Here is a 21,358-nt window from a genome sequence, read left to right as displayed (position 1 = left end):
ACCCGCCGGGAAGGCTGCGGCGCAGAGCCGGCCCCGCGGTGCCCCGCCTGCCGCCGGCCCCCCCTAGCCTGGGGATCCGGCCCTTCACCCCCCCTCCGGCCGCCCGCCCTCCGCCCGGCAGCGTCCCGGGGTGCCTGCTGGGCGCATGGAGACACCGGCAACGCCGCGTCGTCTGCCCGCACCGGCGCGGACGCCAGCGATTCCTCTGCCCGGCGCGACCCGGAGCACCCCGCCGGTCCGGCAGCCGGGCCGCTAGCCCGCTCCCCTCGCAGGGCGGGGGGAAAGCGCCCTGCTGGACCGGCCTTCGGGAGTCTCAGCCCGCAAGCGCTCGGTAGCCCCTTCTTCCTCCGGGCACCGCGTTCCCTCCGCCAGCCGTGCTCGCACCCTCTCCCGGCCTCCGACCCGGAGCAGCGGTGTGGTGGCGCGGGTGCCCCTGCCCGGCCGAGGCTCCTCCGCTCCGCTCCGCTCCGCTCCCCCGCCCCGCCCCCTGCACCGCCCCGCCCCCTGCACCGCCGCTTCCTCCCGCCGGCCCCCACCACGTGACCCGGCCCCTCCCCACGCCCCTCGCCCGAACCCAAAATGGCCGCCGGCCAGCCCCCTCCCATCTTGGGCATCGTGCCCGACTCCAAGATGGTCGTCAATGGAGGCCACCGCAGACATCCTAGCGGGTCAGTCCGAGCGCTGCCGCCCGGTAGGCTGGACGAAGCCCCGCCTCCGCCAGCCTGCCGCTCCCATTGGGCTGGCGGGGCGCCAGGCCCGCTCTCATTGGCTATCGAGGTGTCGCTCCCGCTCTCTCCGCTCCAGGACCCGGGGAACTATTTTCCATTCGGCGGAGGAGGGGGGGGCCCAGGGTGGGGGCCCGTTCGGCTCGCTCCGTCCGCGCCGAGCGGCAGGCGGCGGCCCCGGGCGGGGCGGCGGAGGATGCTGCGGCCGTTGGGACGGCGCTGAGGGGTCGCCGTCGCCGCCGCGGCGCAGCGGTAGGTGCCTCCCGGTCGGGGCTCGGGCTCGGCGGACGGGACCTGCGCCGCTCGCCCCCCGGCGGCGAGAGGCGCCCGCTCCCCGCCGCGGCCCCGGCCCCGCTGCTGCCCGCTGAGGCCGCGGCTGCGCGAGGGAGGCGGGGAGCGGCCGCCGTCTCCCGGCCGCGGGCAGCCGGCGCCTGAGGGAGCCGGGGGAGGAAGAGGGCTCGGCCGGGCCGGGGCGCCGCGGGGTGCCTGCGGGGAGTGGGGGGGGAGCCGGGGCTGGGGGCTAAGCCCGGCCCAGCCCGAGCCGGGTGGCGGCAGCCAGAGGCGGGCGGGCGGGCGAGCGGGGTTGCCCCAGGGGGGCCGGGACGGCAGCATCGGGCTCCGGGCGCCTGCGGGGCTCGGCCGGGTGAGCGTGGGAGGCGGTGCGGGAGCCGGGGGGGGCGGGCGGTGGCCTGCGGGGCTGGAGTTCGCGCGCGTGTTTCTCCGCGTGGAAGTGCCCCGCGCCGAGTCGCCACGGAGGAGTCCTGGGGGCACGCGGAGGGCTGGTGCGGTGCGCTGCGGGCCGCGCCGCCGGGAGCACCCCCAGAAGTTCGGCGGTCGGGTGGCGGGGTGCCGAGCCGTGCCCCGCCGCCGTTGCGGCGCGATGGATGGCGGCGTGAGGCGGGACGCGCTGCTCGCCCCGGTGCGTTCGCTCTGTCAGGTGCGTCAGTCGCCGGAGCGGGTGTCCTGCCGAGCACGGGGTGTGCGGTGGTCGCGCCTCCATTCCCCGAATGCTGAACCTTTGCTTCTCTGCCTGTATTTCCCCCCCCGCCCCCGTCTCCTCTAAAGCTTGTCAAACTTTTCTCCAGTGTTTACGAATGCAGACTGTCAGTGCCACGCTAATCGTCATCACCCCTCGTGTGAGGTGCGATCCCTGACCGTGCTGTGCAGACCCTGTTATCAACAATACCGTGCTTTTCCGCTGAAGCTAGTTCCGTTACGGTGCGTGGCGTTGCCTAGTTTGGTAAAGGCGCAGCTTTACTCGCACAAATTGCAACAGCTTCAGGAGTGCTTTTGTTGGTGCAGCGTATCCCTGTAACAGGAAGATATTTGGAGGATAGATGTGGCCCAGGTGAACTATCTGCAGGGAGGTGACATAAATGGGTAGTACTACTAAAGCTTGCATTTATGTAACGTTGCCTTAGTTGTGTTCCATAAACTTGCTCGGAAGTTGACGGGATCTGATTTTAAATTGTTGTGCCTCCTTCAGAAGACAAGTGAACTACATATGTGCCTTTGGATATCAAGACTGAAAATCGTGAGAGGTTTTTTTCCTGGCTTTAAAACATTGTGCAGAAGACTAAACTGCATTTTCGTGGCTGTGTAAATACTTTCAGTGCTTCATATACATTTGAGTATTCTGTTTTCCAGAGTTTTTACTTTATCTTAACGTCTTTTGGGTAATTATTTTTTTGACTTAAAATTCCCTTAGGGATGAGCAATTGCATTTTAGGGCACTCTTCCCCCCCCCCCCCCCTTCTGGGTGAATGGCAAAAAAGACCCTTCTATGATTGCAAGTACCACAGAAAGTATTTTACTGGGTTTTAGGTGCGTTATCATTTAAAATATAACTTTAGAGTAGTTTCAGTTTAATAATTTTTTTAACAGCAGCTGAGTTAAGACCCACTACTAGAAGGAGACTAGTCAGTTGCTGGACCCTTTAGTGTGAGCTTCTTTACAGAATCAGTGTCTTAATGTGCCTTTCTAGAAGTGCTTTTATTTTTATTATGGGATTATACACTGAGGGTGTAATTCCTGATTTCCTTTCACGTAAAGCTGGTTAACTTCAGTTCAGGAATGCCACTCCAAGATACAGTACTCTTGCAAAAGAGACTTTTTAGTCCCATTCCACTCCACTTGTGCAACGTGGAGATTGTAATTTATGGGTGCCAGAAGTTTGAGTCCAATGAATTATTGAGGAGGCTGGAATGTCCTTTCATAAGTCTGTTTCGGGAAGGGTAGTTGGGGTTGTGTCACTGAGCAATGACCATGGAGTACATCATAGCCCCCAAATGCCATTTGCCTTACTTACATCTCATAACTTTTCTTCTGAGTTCCAATCTCTCATGAGCCACTGTGCACACAGATGACATTATGGCAATTTTTTGGTTAAATTGTGTTAGATCCATAGAAATCTTGAGGTGTGGTTCACAGACCTCAAGATCTTGTCGTGCATGTTTGTGCCGTTAAGGGCTTCCTGCTGAAGATGTCATGCAGCCCTTGGCCTGAACATAATCCGTTGCCTGGAATATCCCCAGTTGATGAGGTTGCTACAGTGAAATACTGAAAGAAGGCAAGTTTCCAAGTTACCAACCTCCTAATTTATTCATTTGTTAATCTATAAACCAAAATACTCAAGTGGACCTTGTATCAAAGCAATAGCATCTCTGTCAGAACAGATTTAATTCTGTCTTTTTGTGGGTTTTGTTCACGGATAACGATGGCAGAGTGAATTAGCTTTACTATTAGGGTGTATTCTTTGTCAGTCCAAAGCAAACTACAAGAAAGAGAAAACAAAATGATTTTGACACCTGATGGACTGAGCTGCTGAAATCTGTTGTGGTTTTCCAGTTGGTCTGAATGTCTTGCATCTACTCTGGTTTCAGAGTTGCGTTAGCAATACAACCGACTAGTGAATTCGGACAGCTGGGTAGCATGCAATAGCTTAACATGACTTCATATGTATGAGAGCATTGGAAAAATGGCTGGGTCAGTCCTTGGAGAAATATCTAGACTTTCTCTGCTATTGCTCTTTTAACGATGGCAGGTACATCTAAGAAAGAGCAAGCAGATGGAAGGGATCAGAAATCAACTGTGTTCTATGAGAAAGGTGTTTTTTTTTAATCTTTTTTTTGAAATGTGAAACCTGTCACTCTGCAGCAAGGTTTTAGAGAGTTGACTGTTCATCAAATTTGATGTGGCAATTCACATATTTCCCTGACGGACTAATAACCCAAGATGGTATAATGTGCATTTTTCTGGTCTCCTTCATTATGTTTAAAGTTAAGTAAGAAATGTATTTTAGTCTATCAAAGGATAGTGATGATTGCTGTTAATAGTTGTAAATTAACTTGTCCTGTGATAGCCTGTTGCCAAATAGCTCGATTTTTGGTAATACTTCATCGGATTCAGATGGCTTCATGTAACTTTCATACAGTAGTTTTATCTATTCTCAAGATTTAGTTAAAGAGGTGACGTTTCATTTACTGCTACAGATAGTGAAAACAAATGTATATCTAAACAAGTTACCTTTTTCTTCACTAAAGTGTACATTCCTGACTGTGTAGAACAAAAGAAAGAACTTTTGATGTAAAGACTTCACCATAAACTAAAATACCGGTTCCTGTTCCCAAATAGTGGAATAGGTTGGCTAGTTAGGCAACTCTTGAGTAGCTGTCTATTTTAGGCTGATTTCCTTACCTCTTGTTTCCCCAGGAGCTATGCTTGGTAGTTTCTTCAACCTTAAGGGGAAATTAGCACTCAGTATTATGTTGTGGTATTTGTGCCTGGAGGCTTCATTAAGACCACAAGGCTTGGATGTGTTGAGCAACGTGCATTGCCTCCCCTTCATCTGATCATGGCCCGCACTGTATTGAGATGCCTGCTGTCTGCTAAAGAAGACTACCTACTTTAGAAAAATGCGTTTTGATTTATGGGGTTTGGGGTCAGAAGGCTTATCAACTTTTCTGGTACTGTTGACTTATGTGTTAGTTTGAAATAAACATGCAATTGCTCCATTAAACAAGAAGTGCCCTGAAATGATATGCATTTGTGTGGTTTGGTTGTTGGACAGCTTATTTTAATCTTTGAGCTATATCTAGTTAAAATATTGTATTTAAAGTTTAGTAAATGTATGCTATACCTTCTGGAGCCCTTATACTTTGTCAGCTCTATAAATTAACTCTGACACACTGAATATTTTTCACCATCTAGCATAGCTGTTAGTTAAGTTAAATAAAGGAGAAAAGCCCACATGCTCTCTCCATGCATACAGCTGGACATCTCTCTTAAATTTTTCAACAAAAATGAAATTCTGATTGCTTTTTAAAGCTTCATGAATACACTAATTGGTGAATCATCTAATGTGCAGTTTAGTTTCAGGAAATATGAAATGGCTCACTAACTTCATGGCTATAAGATTATGCAAACCTTCTGAAAATCTCAGTAAGAAAATGTGTGCAGTGGTGGTGGTTGATATTTTTGGCTGTGAGAGAGGTTGGCTAAAACTCAATGTAGTTATGCATAGTCTGCACTAGATTACATGGTAGAAACTCACTTGAAGAATTATCTGGAAGGAAAAAAGAGTAATTTTACAGGTTTATCTGCTCTTGGGAACTTATCCAGATTCTGTTAAAGAAGTTTGCAGTCAGGAACCTCTTCTGGATCTGTAACAAGTCCTGAATTCCTGGATAACATGGTGGTTGCTTTTCACCCTGTGCTTTTACGCAGCCATGGTTATTGAATTCTTCAGCTTTAATGCTGGACAGCTGCAAAACATTTAAAGCCTATCTTTGAAAGATTGGGGTAAGGACGGGGAGATGGAAGCTGCCCAGATAAGTAATACTTCTTGAGGACTCTGAAGTGTTTTCTTTATGTAGCCAAATACGGTGTGTTCCCAGCTAGCTGGATACTTTTTGATTATTTACTGTGTTACCAGCTGAAGTATTTAAACCAGTAGTTCTTTCTTGTGAAAGTTTGGGTCTGTACAATACTTCAAGAGTCGAATGGGTCAGGAGTTTGCCTTTCTTTTTACTGTAGCAGAATCAGAAAAATTTCAGTGCAGTGCACAAGGTCTCTTTGTAAACTCAGTGTTTTAGGATAAATATTTTCATTGCTGTTGAGAATGCATGGAGCATTTTGAGAATATTGGTGTATTGCGATACATATTGCAATACTTTTGGCAAGCACCTGTTTCTTACACGTAGAAGCTTTTACAGTATTTGGAAGTGCTTCAGTGATTTCTGATTGGAGTGTATTTACGTAGGTGAAATTTGGAAGATTGTTTAAAAAATTAAGTACAGTAGGAAGCAATTGAAAATAGTTTTTCTGCAATACTAAGTCCGGTAACATTTTTGCTGCTCCTCAGCAGAATGAATTCTGATAGTAATTCAACAGTGAGCCTGGCACCCAGATGAAATCATTTGGGCCTCATTGCTCAAGACCCAAATGTTAATCATAGGATTAAGAGTTGTAATTCAGGGATAAAAAGGTCTGGCACTTAGCACCTTTTGCATATTTCCATTAGGCTAGTAGAGACTTAAGGACTGCAGTTGAATGAATTAGGCTTGATCAAGACTGTGATAAAAACTGATTGAGATAATCTCTTAGAATATTTGGCCTTTAATAACGAAAACGTAGGTTGTAGTGATTGCTTATGCCAATTTGACTTCATTTTCTTCATGGAACTTGGCTAGGTAAGGATGAACATGTTTAATAGGGCAGACCTGCACGTACTCTGTTTCTTGAAAAGAACTTGAACGCTAGACTTCCATTTACAAGATATCTCTAACTTCTGATACCTTGAATTCTGTCTGCTTAGGTACATCTGCGTTTACATCTAACCATGTACTCTGCCTCTGTACCTTAGGTTTCTGGTTTTGCAGTAAGGCCTGTGCAGCAGGGTCTGATTTACTGACTGACTCGCTTATGGAAAAAGTACCCATTACTAAACTCTGGTTTTGGAGAGCTTTTACATTTGGCCTCTGTGAAGAAGGAAGTATTTTAATCATTCTGCTAGTGCAATAAGAGGTCTCTTATTCTTTTGAAGTAGCATATGGATAAAATGAATTAACTGTAGGCTGCAAATTGTCTTTAATCTTCAGCTGACTGGAATCTTTGTGCGATAGATTTGGTTAAACACACTGCTTAGCTGATGTTTTGTTTTCTTAGATCTTTAATTTTCACATTTCTGTTTGGGGATGGTAAATTACATACTTTTTTTAAAACATGTTAAACCTCACTTGGATAGAAAGTGGAGTTCAATTAAATATACAAACAGCATTTTAAAACTGGTTTGTCGTTTATTACTTCAGATGTGCTGGATGAGTAGTTAAACCAACAATTTTATCAAAACACATTTTTTTATTTAATATTTGATCAATAACTTAATATTTCTATATTCACTTGTGTCTTGCAGTATTTTAGACTTGGTAGATCTCATTTCTCATTCACTCGTCTTTCTTGTGGCTTGGAAGAGGAAAATAACTATATTTTTAAGCTGCCAAACAGTTGTGGTGGTAAAATTATTAATACGTGAGACTGAGAGGTCTGGCTAAGAGGTTATCTTTACTAAAAGAACATTCATTTTGACTCAAAGCTAGCAGTCTGTGATTGTTTCCAACTCCACACTTCTGAGCTAGGATAATACTGGGCATGCCATGCCTATAGGTTCCACCAAGAGCCTTCTCTCCATATTGTTATGTTATTTACTGCTTGAGTCCTCCTTGGAGTTGTGGCTGTTCAGCAAGGGACTTGAGTCCATCCCTCCCAGGGGTGGGTACCTGGCTTTGTTAACACCGAAATGATTGTTTTTCATTGCTTTTTTCCTTTTTCTGAAATAGTGTATATATAAATTGGGTCTCTCTGATCACTTGGCAGAGAACTGGGGGAGATGCTGTCAATGTTCTCTCACTGTGATCGTAGTTATTAAACCTTCTGTCCGACCTGTCTTAAATTGTACCTGCATTATTATGCACTTGGAGTCCCCAGATTCTGTGACACAATTTCTCAATTTTTATTCAACTGGTTTGTTTAATCCATGATGTTCTCCTTTCTTTTTTCAGCTGCGTTGGTTGGTAATGGCTTATTGAGGGAGACCAACTCTGAGTGGTGGCATTGGCCTAAGAGTGGGCTGGGGTGAGTGATGGGGTGAGGCAGTGCAGAGAGGTGATGGTGTTGTGTTTTCCCTTCAGACTGCAGTGACATGTTCTCTCTGAAGTGTCTCTCATCTAGCCACGCCCATAATGCAAGAAAATTCTCGTGCATCCAGTGAGCGACATTTCTGCTGCCAAGTTCTCATTGGGTGTTTCCGCAGGTTCTCACTGGTGGCCTAACTCATTTGGACACTTGATGTTCTTTAAAACTTTGGCAACAAACATGGTCTGGTTTGATTTTGCTCTGTTTTTATTTATTTGTTTATTAATAGTAAGTCAAGGCCTTAATGTAGGTTGTCACAGTGCTGGGTAGATTTGGATATAAATTGGATTTAAAGTTTCAGTGTCAGAGCAGCTTTATCTTCAGAAGTATGTGTGGTTTATCTACCGAAAAAGTTCCTTGTAATTATTGTCCTTAACATCTGGATGCCTTACTTACGGAAGCAAGAAATTTGACAACAGGACCTCTGGTTCTTACAGATGTATGACAAGTTATATGTAATAATTTAGATTATGAGACTAAAATTTCTGTTAATATAATCATTGGGAGCGCAAAGGTACTCCTGTGGGTTTAAGACCCTGAATTGCAAAGTACTGACTCTGGGAGAGGGTATCAAGGAGGTGATAATAAATAGTTCACCCGTTCTAGTATTCTTTGAGCAGCATGGATTGGCTAGACAGTTAGTTTTTTATTAGATGTACCCTTTGGTGATCTGGCTATTCTTACGTTACATCCCATTACTGTGTTTGAGGAGTGCATTGTCTGCCTGTTAGCATTTGCTGACATTATTAGCTTATAGCCTGGTTTGGCAATTAACAAAATTCAGTTCCATCTTGGTTTATGACATTTGTGATTGTTGGTTTCTTTTGATGACTGTTCTCTTTAGAAGAGAGTGAAATGGACTTTTGGAGAAAATCTACGTATGTTCTGGAAGCTTAATGTGTTGTGTACTGGTGAAATTGTAGAAATACTGATTTTTCTAATTCCTGTTTGCTTGCTTTGAGGATGAAAATTCTTTTTTGTTCTTTATTATAAATATAACTCATCAATTAGTCCTTCGGGATGAAAATTCCAGAATAACTTCTCTTATGGTCTTCTAGAATGCTTGCGTGTTACAGTTAAAATGTTTGCAAGTTCAACAAATCCACACAGTAGTCTACATTATAGAGGTATTTTTATTGCCCATTGAATTGTATTCTAGCAAAATCTATTTGAATAAATACAGGGACTCTTTCAGAATGACCTGCTGATCTACTGTTTCCCTTTACTGGAACTAAGAAGAGAAAATCAGGGAATCTGTCAGAAGTTTTAATTTTTATCATGCTGAAACAGTTGTGCTATAAGAAGTGAGAAAACTGCTTTGCCTCAAGAGTCTGGGTTGACCAGTGTTAATTCTCATGTGCAGACGACACGGTTTTGTTCTCCCCAACTCCTTGGGGTCTGAAGCATCTGTGAGAGGATTTAGCATTTTTGTTGGTAGAACTGTTAGTCCTTATATGCATATGACATGGTTTTGTTCTCTCAGACTCCTTTGGGAGTGAAGCATCTGTTAAAGGATTTTCAGTGTTTCTCTCAGAAGGAATGTGACTAAATTTCAAAACTGTCAAGTAATTACACTCATCTATAGCTCAGAGCTGCTTATGTGGATGGCTGATGACCACTACGTTGAACAAGCTTTCTCTTTTGGTATTTGTCTAACCATTGTGAAAAGAATAAATGAGGTTAGGGGCCTCAAGGTCCAGGCCAGCAGAGTAATTTGTGTCTGAAAAAATAGTAGTCATCTTGTATTTTAGATTAAGGTTTGGACATAGATTCAGTGTGGCATGTGGTTTTGGAAAAACATTTTGTTCTACTGTAGACCATAGCAATGTATGTAGTTCAGGCAAAACTGACTTTTTGTTGATTAAGCTTATACTTGTTTCGCGGACTAGGTTCTTGAAGCCAGCTTCCAGGGGCTAACTTTTAAGTGGTCTGAAAGTTTGAAATCTCCCTGCTTTTGTGCGTTGTTTGGTTTGTCCCTTCCCCACATCTATTAATTGCTGGTTTATTTTTTCCGTGAATGCTGTTTGGCTTTTTTTGCAACTAGTTTTGATCAGAATTTTAAGAATGGAAAAAATTAGCATAGTAATGTATCATCACTGGTCTTTTTGAAGCTATCTATATTTAACTGATATTTGGAGTTCCTCGTTGGTAGTGAGCTCCAGAGGAACTTTACAGCCCTGTTTTCAGCAATACAATTGGTTTATTTGGGTAGAAAATAGTCTTCCTGAGCATTGTAGATGACAACAGATAAGCTGAAGATTTATAGCTATACCTATTGTGTAAATGGTTCTTGATATAAATGACTTTGGTCTTAGTCCTGTAAGTTCTTGCTTATAGGTTCAAAAATCAGCATATTATGAAATCATGTTTTGTTTCAATTATGCAAGGAATTCCCTTATTTTGACTGTGTAGCAGTAGAAACAAAGACTGCAAAAGATCTACATAGCCCATGAATTCTATAATATTTTTAAACGTTAGTCAAATAGGAGAGGTGAATCAATTTTGTACCATGATAAACCAATCATCTCAATGCTAGTAAAGTTAACATGGCATCTAACTAACTAACTAAATCTATGCATAAATGAGGAATATGTCATCCTTGTACTTGTTTTAAAGCCTGCAATAAGTTATAAGAATGTCAATTTGCTGGTTTTGTTGACAGAGGTGTGTATAATTTCACACAAGTTTCACACTTGCAATGGCGTTTTCTGTTTTCCTGAGAAATAGAGGCACTAATTTTTTTTTTCTTTCCTCAAGGTCCCAGAGAGCAGTGAGTAATGCAAACCTGAAAACTGTGGAGAAAAGAGAATACTTTATGTAAGGAGGTAAAATACCACACAGCTGTGGTTTACAATTCGTTCATTACTATGAAATTTAGTAAAATATATTCCTCTTTTTTAATAGTAATGTTTTGTTTGACAAAAGTTTCATACAGCAAAGATGTGCAAAGAAATAGTTTTGCCTTTTTGTTATGCAGTACAGATCTAGATAGAGGCTAGTTTTGTTCAGGGCCCATTCTCTCTTTTTTTTTTTTTTTTTTTCTTCCTGTAAGCTCACCACTTTTATCTCATTTTCTGAGTTCTCACAAATGTTGGCCTTGCTTTCTTTGGTTACTCACAGACTTGCTTTTCTTTGTAGCATTAAGTTATAGCTCTAACGCCAAAAAAATCTACTTTGCAATTTAATTTTGGCTGACTTGAAGAAGGTCAGTAATTATAGTTACTGTTTCCAGCGAGTTGAGTTTTTCCAGCAGTCTTTCTAAGAAGAATGTGACTGTGGATTAAATGAACATAAAAATGAGTCAAAAAGTTTTTTCTGCCAAAGGCAAACATAGGAGTAGGTGCTAGTAAGGTTTTCAAAAGTCTGTTACCTAGGTAATTTGTAGATCTGCTGTGAGCTGTTGCTCAAGGAAGTATAAAACTGATCTAAATTAGTGAGAAAGTTATTGGGGTACAGTTTACTTGTAAAATAGATAGCAATTTTGTGGAAGTTTTTTAGTTTTCGCTCCTAGAAAGAAGTCAACATCAAGGCATTTTTAAAGCCTACTGCCTCCAAGCTTCCTGCCAGCAGCGAGGCTGTCATCTCTAAAGCATGGTACCCTGTCTTTTTTCAAGTTTTTCTGAATTCCGAGAGGACAGTAAGTTAACAGTTGTTGATTTAAGAATATGTTGACATCATGGATGACCTACCTAACAGAATTTCTTCTCTTCTGCCTGGCTAGTTTGTGCGCATTCCTTCCGTGTCCTGGAGGGGCTGAGGAGGCAACAGTGGTGCTCTGCGGCAGCGGGATGATGTACTTTAGTCGTTGAATGAAGCGCGATAGTATTCAGCGGTTGCCTCTCTTCTGAAGGATATTTTAGTTCTGTGGCTTCATTAATCACTAAGTTTTTCTAATGCTTAGTATGCACTTTTCTTTTATAAAAACAGCATAGGACTCGTGTAAGGAAGGATCTAGAGGGAAACACTTTGCAAATGTAGCCGAGTTTGTTATTAGCATGGAAAAGTTGTCTTGATCTTAGCTGTTGTTACTGTGCTGTCGGAAACCCTCGTGGTTTGTGTATAGCAGGAGTTATGGTGGTGGTACAGATACAGCTACGTTGGCAAAAATTCTGGTCTTTGATTTGGGACAATGATGGAAGCCAAATCAGGAAAAGAAGGTCAATGTGCAAAGCTACCTCTCTGTTACAGAATCTTACTAGGCAGGCCAACCGATACAGCAACCTTTGCAAATCCCTTAGGCATAGATGAATCCAGTGCTTCTGATCCTTGTTTCCTACTCACTTAGCTTTGCATGTGTATTTCATAATCTTTTACAAATTTTGGAGATGAACCATGTATTTAACTCTAATGGGAAGTGATTGTACTTCAGCATTCAAGGCAGCATGGGTAGTTAAATGTTTCTATGCAGGAGCTAAGCCTGGGGCTCAAATAAATGCTTGTAGAAAATTGCTACTCAAAAGGCTTTGCAAGCGTACCTGTCCTATACGTGCAGGAATTAAGTAGACAGGAGTAAACTGTGTGTTCATGTACTTTGGTGGTTGTATGGGTTTGCACAGAGAGAAGATAGACTTGAGCCTCCTTGGTGAGGAACACCAGCAAAAGAGTGTGTCATGAGGTGGGGCAGGAGAAGAAGATGAAATCGAGCTCTGTGCGTGTAGAACCTGCAGAGCTGAAGCTTGTGGTGAGTAGCACAACTGCTACCAAACTTGTGTTCGATCACTGGGCTGTAACGTAGTGCCAGCGAGTGGTGGTGTTAGAAGAATTACTGCTGCTTTTGTGTCTTTCTCTGCTCTTGTCAGACAGGACGTATGATCATGGAAATCTGTTGTGCGGTATATCTGTCAGGGGACCATGTTTAGGTCTTTGAATGAGTCCAGAGGATGGCAATAGAGCTGGTGCAGGGGCTGGAAGGCATGTCCTATCAGGAGCGGCTGAGGACTTTGGGTTTCTCTAGTTTGGAGAAAAAGGAGGCTGAGGGGCGACCTCATTGCTCTCTGCAGCTTCCTGAGGAAGGGACATGGAGAGGGAGGTGCCGAGCTCTGGTCCTTGGGATCCAGGGATAGGATGTGTGGCAGGGGTTCAAAGCTGTGCCAGGGGAGGCTTAGAGTGGACATTAGGAAGCATTTCTTTACCAAGAGGGTGGTTAAATACTGGAACAGGCTTCTTAGAGATGTGGTTGATGCCCCAAGCCTGTCAGTGTTTGAGGCATTTGGACAATGCCCGTAATAATGTGCTTTAACTTCTGGTCAGCCCTGAATTGGTCAGGGAGTTGGACCAGGTGTTGCTATATTCAAAGGTATTCCAATTTTAGACTGGCTGTGTGTAGTGCTCTTCTCAGATTACTTTAGGTAGCTTTAAATTGCCCATAGTGGAAGCTGAGCAGTGGTAACTGGATGTAAAGAGTTAATGCCCATGGCTGTTTCTGGTTTTACTTTTTTATGATTTGAGGTTGAATAGGATGTCCAGCACTGCTTGTGAGGGAGTCAAAAGAGTGAAGAAAAACCTTTCTTAACCATTGGGTTTTCTTAGTGTTGAGGTGAGTTTTTTCCCCTCTTCAGACTCTGAGGGGTGTTATCTAGTCCTTGTGGACTTTGGCTCCTGCTTACTGTGGGCCTGATCCATCCTTAGGATGGAGTATACCATTGTACAAGATCAAGGCTGTTAAGTCTTCCAGTTGAGTGTAGTATCTCCGAGGCTTACAGAGGTCACTCTGATTTGCCTTTCATACAGTATTTTCTGGAGGAAAAAGGATGGCATAGAGTGTTAATGTTACATGACCTCGATGAGTAAACAAATAGTTGGAAGTTTTAGAGAGGAACAGAGTTTTATGTTTTATTTGTTTGCTGGATCATCCTGCTCTGTTATTTCACTGAACCTGACATTGGCCATTACGCGGATAACTCCAAGAGCATCTAGTTGTTCACCCATCAGTCTGCAGCCTCTTACTGGACAATTTGAATACTTGTGATTCTGTATCATTGACAAAGTGTCCTGTTTTGTTGCGCAGCTGTAAACTTATGTAGTGTGGTGCATTGCTGCAGAAGTGAGAATGGGAGTTCACACGAGTCATTGTTCCCACTGGTGTTCTTCCGTCATCTCTTACTTGCACAGACAATAGGAAGATTTAGAAAATTTTTAAGAGATGCTGTATTTGGGTGTTTATAACTTTGCTGAACTCTAATCTTTTGAACTGAAATACTTCATGCCTTTTCTTTGCCTTGAGTTTCATTTTCTTTAAAGCTTTCAGCCAAAATTCTTCATCTGTTTTCAGAAACAAAAGTAGAATAATTCTGTGCCATATTTACGGCAGTCTCTTCTTTGAAGTATTGTAGTGCACCTCTGAACTGGAACATGTACTTGAAATTTGTCAGTGGGTGACCTCTGGCTGAGATGTAGTGTTTTAATTTTATGTGAAAATCTGCCAAAATGGAGCCAATTCTCTTTCTGAAATTTCGTGATCTGGACATGGCAACATTTCCTTGTGGAATACCCTGGAGACTGTCTGCACTCTGTGTGCTCAGCAGGATTTTCCTTTCAAGTATGTCTCTGGACTGCTTATTAGAACTATTATGAAGGTAAATCTTCATTTTTCTTCAAATCACGGTGCATTTTGTTACCCACGGGTTACTACTGTATGCCTATGTGCCACTGATGCCAGTGCTATCAGAAATTTGCAGTCTTGTGTACACTCAGACACTAGACAGTGTTCTCGGGTTTTACCCTCCTTCTCCCCCTGGCTGGTAGACTGCTACCAAGCTATTGCAGAAGGGTTTGAGATCTGGTGTCAAGTTGCACAACTGGTTTTAGTTATTCAGACCCTTCAGCTTCATCTAATGGTTTTGAGGGTTGCTCAAGCTGTGGCTAATCATGGGTATCTCAATAAAATTTCTTAGTTTTCATCTACAAATGAGAATTTGGAATTCTCATTCTTGTGATTACCATACATGTTTTCCCATAAGGAACTCCTGGCCACTATGTGACAGTAGCTTGATGTGGAAACTCCCATGTCTCCTAATGATAAGTTGAGGAAACTTCTACGTCAGGAATCAAATACTTTTTCATCATGGAGGATACTATAGGATCGTAGGTTCCTGAAATCGTTTATTGAACAGGTTGTCCCTGTTGTCTTGAAAATGTTTATGTAGATTGTCTGGTGTTTTAAGTAACAGTTGAACTGTCTTTTTTTGAAAAAATGAAGAGAAATAGTTCTTGTATTTTTATGTTAGTAGTTTTTCCTGTTAACAGTGTTATGGCTCCTGGATCTTCTGAAAAGTACAGTATTTTTCTAGATGAGTCTTAGTCTCAAGGCTTCATTTTATCTTTTTTGCTGCACAATTATGACTTTAACTTAATCTTTCATTTAATAAAACATGTTTCCTGGTATAAGGGGAATCTTTTATCCTCAAGGAATGAGGTTTCACAGAAATGGCTAAACCAGTGTTAACAGCTCACTGCTGCTGGTAGAGATGGATCTTCTCCCCTTCTCTCTTTCTGTAAGACCCCGAAGCTTCTCCTACCCTCACACTGTCACTTGTCTCTTCTGGCTTCTTTTTCTTAGCTGAAGTGCTATTTGTCTGTCTGGTGCTTCCATTAATTAGCTTAGTGAAAATGAGTCAGATGAGTGTTGGAACTGATGCAAAGGGATGGGATGGAAGTAGGAATATCCCTTTTAATAGCAGCAAAGCAGTGGTAGATTAGTTATCATGGCCTATCACTCTTAGGGTGCCCTGGCTGTGGCTAAATACTGTTAATGAGAAATAACCTAGAAAGGCCTGTACTTTTCCTTTCATGCAGGGGGTGGTAAATTATCGTCTCAAGCTGATATGGTGAAATAGCATCAGTCACCCTCTTTTTTGTATTGTGGGATTTGTTTGGTTTTGTGTGGTTCTTTGTTGTGGTGTTTTGGTTTTTTTTTTTTAAATACCTGCTCTCTGACAAGTTCATCATCCAGTAATCATTGTCTGATTCAGGTTTGCTCAGTTTTATGTGGTGCTGCAAAGTCTTTCGGCAAGAAAAGCAGTCTCTTCATTCATACAACTGAATCTCTGCTTTCATAGATCTGATTAAGGGCTAAAGAGGATTATTAGTTTTATTAGTCTCATGCAGCAGGTAGTGCTGTTGTAAAGATTCCTTTTTCTAGTCCATTCCTTTTTCTAGTCCATTCCTTTGCGGCATCTGCTTAGAGTTCCTGCAGCCTATAGCTTATACTTACCCGTATCAGACAGGAGTCCATAGATACTTAACAGTTTTCCAGTAATGAGCGAGCTGTTGTGTGTGGGTGTTAGGGCGGTATCGCAGGTTAGTGAGTTGCCTTTTTCAGACAAGCCATTTTCCTGTTGATTAATAGGAATGCACATTAGCTAACCAGTGGGTTGTTGGTCTATGGCTAGTGCAACAACCCTAGGGAAAAATGGAGTCAGCTTTAGGATTAGATAGATGACATCAAAAGGCAAAGCATTTGTATGTTTTGTTTTCAGGAGAATTTAGGAGCTAACCAAACACATTTTTCTTAGAAAATCCTCATCCTGTGGTGGCTCACTTAACGTACACAGGTGCTTCTTTGCTAGAATAAGCATTTCATTCAAGTAGTTTTGATGTAACTGATTATATTATGTAAGGCCAAGAAGAAAGATACCGTAGCCGTGTCTTGACAAAAAGTATCACTTCCTTTACATCTTATTATGCAGTAGGATCCAGCTGCCTAAACATAAGATGGTAACATAATAATGTACTTAACACCTCAGTTGTGATGGACTTGTGCATAGAAGATCTTAAGAGGAAAGACCTGATTTTTTTATCAATGATTGTTTCACCTCTCTAATGCATATCCTTGTGCATATAGTCATAGTCTTAAATTTTTGACACAATGAAGTTAGATTTTTTTGCTTGAAGCTTTTATGGTACATCCTGATACTATGTTTTGAATCATGGCTGTTATTGTTTTGCATGACACAAGAAAAGTGTTACTTTTTATTTAGCACTGCAGAAATCTCCTTGCTCCTGAATAGAGACCGAGAGCCTCTAAATTGATTAGTTAGTCGTCTTTGTGTAAAGGTGCAGACTACAAAAGGAGAGCAGGTATTGCGAAGAGCTGGGCCCTTTGCTGTGCTGTCACTCTAAGAAACATGTTTTGTTATTGTTAGAGCAGTAACTCTAAACTTAGTAATTTATAATCTCATTACCCAGAGCTTTTTCTTTTTAAAGATTGCCAGTGGATCTTTGTATTAGTGCTGTTTGGCATCATTATCAGTTAAAGGAATGGTGCAATTGTTTATATAATGTGTTCAACTAAAAACAGGGCAGTATACTCCATGGCTTTTAAGGTGAGTCTGTTCTAGTGATACCAGGGGTTTCACTATCAGGCAGTTCCATTACAATCTCTTGTTCTCGCAAGCACCGTAATTCTGCGTTAACTCTTATCGATGGAAACATCTTTCATACAGAAGCTATATACAACTACTGACTTTGCCTTTCAGTACTTCTAAATCTCCAGTTAAGTTGTGGAAATATTCGTGCTACCGTACATTGTTGGAATTCTTGACTAGCAAGCTAAAATAAAGCACCTAAAATGTGAAACTTGTCAGAGGCATAGATAAAGTCTCTGCTGAGCGCTCTACTTTGAAGAAATTTAGTTCTGACTTTTCAATATTTATACTTAAACTGTCTTGAACAAAAAAATAAAAGTCTGGAGTATAATGATGTGTGTATTTTATATATATTAATTTTTGTGTGTATGTATATAATTAGACACTTGTTGGTTCAGTAATATAAAACTGCTAAGGTAACAAACTGATTTTTTTTTTCTTTTTTTTTTCACTTACTCCTAAGAAGAATGTACCTACCTTGGGGGCTCAACCTGCAAGGCTAACACCTTAATTTTTTTTTTTTTTTACTGGAGTTTTAACATTGAGAAAAAAGGAAGGGCAGAATTTCAGAAAGCTTCAAATTCACTGAAATTAAGATTCCTGGTAGAGGTAAAAATGTGTTCTAAGTGTCTTTTCACACTGCTGGAAGTCCCACTTGAAGTTCCTTGTGCAGCCTACTTTTAGCTAGTTTACAGAATGGTGGTGGGGTTTTTTTTTACTTTTTTTTCCTTTCTTTAAAGGCGCACTGTAATTTGCTGTGTATCGTAAGCTGTCATTGCACATGCCTTCTATGTCCGATGTACGGAATATCCAGGATAGCCTCAGTTTTGATTTTCTGGCATATTAGTCTGTAATTTTAAAGTTATAATAACGCCTCTAGTTAATTTTTGGTAACATTTAAAAACCAAAATTTCAATTCTGCTGCAATTTAATAATAGTGTTGATACTTCCCCTGGCTGTGCCACAGCATGACCCTGCACAGCAAGGCTTGGTGGGCACTCAATGGCAGAGCTCACAGGTACAGAACCGTAAAGCACAGATCCTTTCAGCTGCAAAATTGCAGAAAAATGTTTGATAGCCCTAACTGGGTATAGTCTAGGGTAAAGCTGCCTGTGGATCAAAGTGAAAACATGAAACAGGCTAGACCTACTGGCAGCCTTCCAGCTGCTTCTCCTTCTTTGCAGGGTTTGTATTCTTTTACCTACCCAGGCCCAGCCTAGGGAACCAGGTGCTTGCTGCCAATTAGTCTTGTCAAGACAGCCCAGAGCTTCTCTTGACAAGCCTGACTGCTGACAGCAGCTGTGGGGTAGTCTTAGGCAGGATTTTAACTCCTTGCTTGCCAACTACTTTGCAGGTTAAATCCCCGGTCTCATTCTGCAGTTATTCAAATATGCTTCTATTTTATGAAAACATGTTTTATACAGAAGCTGATGTAAGATTGCCAGTGATGCTATAGTGATGGAGTTTACTTGTCAAACTTCTGATATGAAAGAATGTAAACTGGGAGTTAAGTCATTATGAAGGTCTCTTAATAAATTTGTAGATGCTATGAGAACTGTCCATCCCAGGCCACCTTATACTTCATGTCGAGCATAGCTGTAGCTGGGTAAGACACCAGGTTGGTCCAGCAATTGTCTCCCCAGTAGCTTGAAGTTTAATCTCTGTTCAGTATTGCAGTGGCACAAGGGAGTTTGACTAATTTGCAGGTCATCCATTAATATAGTCGTGCTATAATTTATAATTAAATGTTTCATATTTTTAAGCACTTTAAAGTAATTTGTGTTGCTGCAAAGAGAAGTTAATTTTTAGTTGTGGAATTTTCCTGAGTTTTCTTGCCTTTTACGTGTGTGTATGACCTTGCTACTATTAAGTACTTTGCTCCAGTAATGTTAACAGTGAGCAAAAAAAATACAGATGCTATCCATAAAACCTCAGTAGGTTTTTTTAATTTTCATCAGAAACGGTAAATTTATGAACAGAGCAACTTACAGTGCAAGAGATTTTTTTTTTTTTTTAAGATTTTTTTTTTCAGGTTAACGCTAACTTGTTTAATTGCAGTTCCTCAGAAATCACAGCTTAGGCTGTTACTCTCTCTGTTGTGGTTCTAGAAACTTTTGAACTTTTGGGTCCATTTTGCTGAAATTTGAAAGAAAGGTGGCTTTTTTTAATGTATCTTGCAAAGTGCATGAATAGCAATACCGCTTTTCCCCTATGTAGTCACCGTTGTAGACACATCACTAAAGAAAGACAAGTAGAACTTTGGTTTTATCAAATTTAAGAGGTGGCAGCTAGCTAGTTTGTGTTAGAGAATGTGATCTTTTGGTTGGTCAGATAGAAAGGAAACATGGGAAGTAGCTGGGTACAGGATAAGAGCTCTGTGTGTAAAGGAGATGCTTGTAAGCTGGTAGAGGGCAACGGTATTATGGTGAGGGAGAGGCACTAGGCAGGCTGTTGAGGTTTTTGAAAAGGTAGTGAGAAGAAATAAGACTGTTAAAGTATAAATTGATCCCAGAACAGAGGGTCTATCTGTTTGCAAAATAGCCTGTTTGCCACGGGATGAAATGCTCTGTTTACAAAATATCTTAAACTGGATGTTCCTACTGAGCTAGTCAAGGATGTGGGATATGATTGACCCATCTTTCCAACTCTGCTTCCAACTTTGCTTCCAATTTTGCTTCCAATTTCCTTTGCTTTTAGTGAGACATAGCTATTAAGATATGCGTTTCCTTAACTTGGAACTCCCAAGAATTACATATGAATAACCATTAGATCAATCTTTGTATCGATTTGAGACCTATTTATATTTTAGAACTTGATAGAGAAGCATATGCTTCGCTAGTATTCTTGAAAGTAGAAATAAATTCTGCCCTGCTAGGGGAGAGCTCCATGACTTTTTCTCAGAGTACTTACGGCTTTTGCAGAGGTCATCAAGAGGGCTGCCCTACTTAACTTCAGCACTGACTGGAACCATTTATTCTGCCCACACAAATTTAAATAAAGTATATTGGCAGCTGCTGTTTGAGGATAGTTAAACATAGCAGTACAGAAAACATTATTTCAGCGAGTCACCTAGAATCCTCTTCTGTAGTGGATACCTTACTTTGATAACTTAAATGATTGTTCTTTTACTTTTTCAAATAAGGTGAAGTTATGCCTACTTAGGGTATGCGGAGGTCATTTAAAGGGAACTGCTTCCATTTAATGTTGCTTGTGTGGATTTACATGTTATGAGTGGCCTTCAGGATGCTGCCTAAATGATTTGAGGGTGTCTGTACTTGGAATTAATATGCATCATTGCATTGAATTTGCAGAGCTTGTATCGTAGGTATCTACTGGTATGTGGCGTTCTCAGTAGATCTGCATAACATTATTTCTATATGAATATCTGAAACTTATGCTTGCTGTGTGTGGTTCTGTGTTCCTTATATAATTAGAAATACTAGCTTTGTTCATGATGGTTGTGTTATTATCCACTAGACTGGTGTAAGTACAGGGAAAAGACTACTTCAGAAACAACTGCCTCTTTATTTTTGGTTCGGTGTTGTTCATGTTCTGTTCTTCCATTGATAGTTTTTCTGTTTCAGGGATTTTAGAATTTCTGAACAGAAGAGAAATGGATGACAACTGTATAGTATTTTCTAATCTAATGTGAACACATGTAGTCCTGACATTGTCCTTTTTGAACCCCAAAGCCTAGTAAGGGGCTACAACGATGCATCCCACTGTTCAAAGTATCTTGGAATGATACTTTTGAATGGCAGTTACCAATGTGTAGCTGCTTGGAAAGAAACTGGCAGAACGTCAGCTATCCAAGCTAAGACTGCTTTTTGCTCATTGTGAAACTGCACCAAGGAGGGGGAGAAGATTACTTCTTATTTCAGGTTGGAACGATGGCAAGGTATCATTCTTTTTCTTTGACTTGACAGTCTGCCAGCTTAAGTCCTTGAAACTTGTAGCTTTCCTTGTGTTTTAGCAGGACATGTCAAGCTCACTCAGCGTTTTGTTTTTGAAGTAAATGTTTTCAGTGGCTGAACTTTCAACATTAATGTTCGAAGCAGCAGTTTAAATAGTCCTAAT

At 41.9% G+C, this 21,358-nt stretch overlaps 1 protein-coding gene across 6 annotated transcripts in view; it reads left to right on the top strand.

Moving 5' to 3' along the window:
• Window positions 1-840: 840 nt before the first annotated feature.
• The window catches only part of SOCS5 (suppressor of cytokine signaling 5), a 35,086-nt gene continuing 14,568 nt past the window's right edge, over window positions 841-21,358 (top strand). Inside the window, exons 1-2 of one of the 6 annotated variants that reach the window (XM_075412849.1) lie at window positions 841-977; window positions 10,674-10,733. The gene's annotated coding sequence lies outside the window, so the exon portion shown is untranslated. Of the gene's footprint in view, window positions 978-1,466; window positions 1,663-1,819; window positions 1,944-10,673; window positions 10,742-21,358 lie in introns of those variants that run through there. The other 5 variants (XM_075412848.1, XM_075412850.1, XM_075412847.1 and 2 more) reach the window with 5 other exon arrangements.

Source organism: Opisthocomus hoazin, chromosome 2 (assembly GCF_030867145.1).
Source record: "Opisthocomus hoazin isolate bOpiHoa1 chromosome 2, bOpiHoa1.hap1, whole genome shotgun sequence".
NCBI lineage: Eukaryota > Metazoa > Chordata > Aves > Opisthocomiformes > Opisthocomidae > Opisthocomus > Opisthocomus hoazin.
The sequence above is the reverse complement of the archived record's forward strand: the minus strand, read 5'-3'. Positions and strand labels throughout refer to the sequence as shown.